Here is a 5,098-nt window from a genome sequence, read left to right on the forward strand (position 1 = left end):
TATATTGCAATCCGATTGTCAAACATTGTATGACAATCGGATTACAACTTTAAGAAAATACTTACCCGGTCCCCGCAGCTCCTCCGGACACGTCTTCTCTCTTCCTTCTTCTCCCGGCGAGTGCAGTGACGATGTCCGGGGTTTCCCGGTGACGTCGCTGCATGCGTCGGTGCGGGAGGCGGGGGCGGGCAATTCAAATAACTTTGTATTGAGCTCAATACAAAAAAGCTGTATTGAGTCCAATAAAGAAATCATATATATATATATATATATATATATATATATATATATATATATATATATATATATATTTATTTGTATTATATATATATATATATTATATAAACTACTGTACATATACATTACATTATACACTATATTTTTTAAAGATTTTTTTTTAGAGTTTTTTTTTTTAAAGATTTTTTTTTTTAATGTTTTATAAAAAAAATTTTATTATAAAATTTATAAAATTTTGAACATATTTCGGTGAGATATGCGGTAATTCGTTGTAATTCAGTGAATTATAAGGAATTATTGAGTAATTCGGTGAATTATGGCCTACAATCTTAAAATAAATTTCCATGCAAAAAATTTAACACTTTTTGCATGGAAGTACAGAAGTTCGGAAAGAATTAGAACACCCGGCGTTCGCGTATGCGTCCCTCGGCGATTCCTGATGATGTCCGTGTGTGCGCCCGTCAATGGGGGTCGTAGTGGGAAATTAAAATATTTTGTATTGGATTCAATACAAAGTCCTGTATCCAATCCAATACAAAATATATTTATGTGGTTTTGTCTATAGGTTGGACTCTGTTTTAAAATTTACCACACTAGGGAGTTGTTTTAGAAAAATATATTACTATACAGTATACCGAATTATTGCATTTTCAGTATTTTCGATTTATTTATGTATTCTTGTTTAAGCTGTTTTTTGTGTTTTTTATTTAATTTTATTAAAAGTATTTTTTTTTTTTTTACATGATTGTGTGTTTCAAACTTTTTTTACATTCAGGATATCTACTAGACCCTTGTTTGGACATATTTCTGTAGGTTACAGGTCTACAATTTAAAAAAAAAAAAAATTTAATGAAAAACAGTGTACCGCTTTTGGTACAGAAATCTAGACATCAGTGAAACGCCCAGGAGGTTAAAAAAGTAAACTTAAAGTAAAATAAATTACTGAGGGCACTAAATTTCTCAAATTCTTTCAATACAGAGGGGATGGTGATATGCGGAGAGGTTATATACAGCAGGAGATCATCGAAAAAAGATAATTTGTAGTGACACTCTAATCATTTGTAGTGAACCCCTCTGATATCCGGTTATTCCGTAAAGCTACAGCCAGATGTTCCATAACCAGGGTGTATAACAAGGGTGATAAAGGGCAACCCTGCCTGGTACCGTTCAATACCTAAAAAGAGTCAGACAAAGAACTATTAACCCTTACCCTAGCTGACGGGGACGAGTATAAAGCTGCTATCCTTGAAATCATGCCAGTGCCTAGGTCCACTTGACAGGGAGCTGCATACATAAAGGACCAATTGACCCTATCAAAGAGAAGGCGCATAGGAACCCTGGACGCCTTGGCATGCTGGAGTAGGAGATTATCCCTTGCCTCTCGCCCCTGAATGAATCCTACCCGGTCTTTATGTATTAAAAAAGGCATATGTTTAGTGAGTCTATTGGCAATAATCTTAGAAAACAATTTACCATTAACATTATTAAGGGTGATGGGCCTATAATTGGAGCATAATGTGTGGTCCTTCCTAGGTTTAGAGAACACCTTCGTCAAAAAAGAGACTAAATAAGGAGTATGAAGTTTGTAGAACTTTGGGGTAAACACACCTGGGCCAGGGCTTTTTCCCGCTGGAGTAGATTTAATGGTTGATGCTACCTCTTCCTCTGTGAAAGGGGATTCTAAAAATGACACAACCTCTGGGTCTAATATTTGAAGAGCTGTCTCGTCGATAAAATTTTGGAGAGCAATGGGTGTGACCGGGTTTGGTTGGAGTTGATATAGGTCCACGTAGTATTTATGAAATATTTGCAGTATATATCGATAGATGTTAAGTCTCCCTGAGCCGCACAAATTGATAGGACATAGATGATAGGTGCATGGGGATGAAGTCCTCTGGATAACAGTCTCCCGCATTTGTCACCATATTGATGTATCATTTTATGAAAATGGTCTCTGAAACGCTGATGTGCCAAATCATATAGCTCCAGAAGGTGGGTTCTGGCTGCAGTTAGATCTAAAAAATATCAGAGAACAGAGTTTGTTTCTGTAGATCCTCCGGGTTTTGGATTTTAAGCAATATGTTTTTTATGTCCTGTGACCTGATCTTTTTAAGCCGTGAGCACTGCTGAATGAGGACCCCCCGAAAAACTGCCTTCATTGCCTCTCATTGGATGGCGGGAGGAGTTAAGTCTAAAGAATGATCAGTGGCTGACTAACAGATAATCTATGCGTGAGTACACCCGGTGTGGGTTGGAAAAAAATGTGTAAGCCTTAGTTGTAGGATGCAAAATTCACATAATCTGAGTTTAGTACGAAATGAGTTTAGATTAGAGTAAAATATGGGAGTTTTACCTGAGGAGGTGTCTATACAAGGGTCAAGGGCAAAGTTGAGGTCACCCCCGACAACAATAGTTCCATCTGCAAATCCCTTTTGGCATCAGGATTGGAGCTATGGTACCAGGTGGTATAATACCGATTGCGTAGGGATGGGATTTTGTTGGGTTGAAAATGAGTTTCCTGGAGTAGGAGGACTCTAGCCTTGTGGTGTGCATTTAGTAGCTGAGAACGTTTATTAGGGCTGTTAAGGACCTTCTCATTAGGGTTAGGACCCTGAGGAATTGGGCTTGAAGACGTTGCAAAGACATTTACAAATTCAAGTGGGTTATTTGTGGTTGGATAAGGGAAGGGAGAGGGGAGAGAACTAAGGGGGTCACAAAAGGAAAAGGAAAAAACTAGACTAGGGGATGAAAATATTCACCAAGCGGACAGGATGGGCTAGTTCACGTCTGCAGGGCAGAAACTTAACTTAGGGAAAGGGAATATATCTCAAAAGTCCGTCAACTAAGGACGGTAGGCCGTGGGAGAACAGTCAGCAGATAGTGGGAGTCCTGCCTAATGGGAACCCCACATACCTAAAACATGGGGAAATACATATCACAGTGAAAAACCTTTGAAACTTTACAGAAAGTAACAGCGGCAAAAACATTAATACCCGTATGAACAAGGAAACCAGGACCCCCTGGCAGGGAACATATTACAGAGTTGAAAGTAAAACACCAGCAATGTGACATAAAAAAATTGGAGGACCACAGAGAACTTAACAACAATATACTCTCATATTACCAGTCCAGGTCGAATCGTGCAGGATTAGTGGCAGCAAAATCCACGATGGAAAACAAGAGTAAACCCTCTGTGTCTTTGTGCACATATCACAAAAGAAAAAAAAGAGAACGGGGGGGGGTGGTTCTTTACGCTTGTAAAAAGGCTCCAAAGTGAATCGTCAGTGCCAAAACAAAAGCAGTTACCCAGACAAAGGCTAAGAGGAAAAAAAAAAAATTGAAGGTCAAAGAATAAACATCTTCAAAATAGCAAAACCAGGAACAGCAGATGAATTATATATGGTCTCCATTGCTTAGGAAGTGAACAATTATCTCAGGAGATATGGACCGCTGACAAAGTCCCTTAACCCTCCTAGTGGTCTAATTCTGTTAGTTTTTTGATGCAAAAAGTGATCCTTTTTTTTTGCATAGAAATTTTTGTTTATATTGCGGGCCTGTAATTCTTAGGATTAACTCCCGGGTATAATATTTATATTTATTTATTATATTATGAATTATATTATAATACATAATTATAAATCATTATAAAAAATTATGAAATATTAGACCACAACAATGTAATTTATCAAAAAAAAAATTTATCAAAAAATTCTCACTGAAACTTTCCAAACAAGGGTGCAATAATATTGATAAATAATAAGATAAACTAAATGCAGATTTTAGAAAAAAAACATCACAGTCAGGACAGTAGAACCTGGTTTCCTTGCGTTTCTTTCTTCCTCTGTTATCGGTCTTTGAGCAGCAAACCAGGCACATCCTTGTAGGTGCTGCCTTTTTCTGAGTTAGTGGGATGTATTCAACAAAGTGACCACTGGTCAAGCGTTCTGACAACGGTGGAAGCATGATGTCCAGGTCTATTCAAAGCCACTGATGGTGTTTGGTGGTTCTTGACTATGGATTCGGAAACTTGCAAAATGAAGTCTGAATGATTCACAGGCCTCTGACTATTTTTTTTTTGTACAGGAAGTAGGCATTCAATAGGCACTACTCAACAAGATACCTGAAAATCTTCGTCTAGTATTGCCTTTGCTGTTCCCTCATCGCTGGGTAGAATGTCATGGCTTGGTCAGCTCTGTCGACACCTCCCATGGTGTTGTTGTAGTCAATCCCATGGTGTTGTTGTAGTCAATCACCACCTGTGGCTTCATCACTTCTTTCCCACGTTTTGTGTGTACCAGAACAGTGGAGGCATCATGGACAGTACTCATCAGGCACACATCTTTCTTGTCACGCCATCTTAGGGCCATCATTATTATTATTATTAATAAACAGGATTTATAAAGCGCCAACATATTACGCAGAGCTGTACATTAAATAGGGATCATCTTTCCTTTCTGCCAGGCAACAATTTCTGTCTTCAGCTTCCCTTTTGCAAACAGTGCTGGCAGGTTGCGCCGGTTAGCCCTAACTGTTCCATAGGCATCAGTTCTGTGTTGCAGAAGGAACTCATAAAGCTCAGGAGAGGTGTAAAAATTGTCAGTTGTGACACAATAGCCCTGACCCAGCAATGGCTCAATGAGAGATAGCACTGAAGATGTTGCCAATCCATAATGGCTGTATCTGGGGTTGAACTGTGTCCCTTTTCCAGTGTACAGTACCGTATTCCATATGTAGCCAGATGAGGATTCGTAAAGCATATAGGTCTTCATGCCAAATCGTGCCCTCTTTGCCGCAATGTACTGCACCCAGCTGAGCCTCCCCTTGTAAGCCATAAGACTTTCGTCAATGCTGATATCTCTTT

The sequence above is a fragment of the Pyxicephalus adspersus genome, chromosome 11 (assembly GCF_032062135.1).
Source record: "Pyxicephalus adspersus chromosome 11, UCB_Pads_2.0, whole genome shotgun sequence".
Classification (NCBI taxonomy): domain Eukaryota; kingdom Metazoa; phylum Chordata; class Amphibia; order Anura; family Pyxicephalidae; genus Pyxicephalus; species Pyxicephalus adspersus.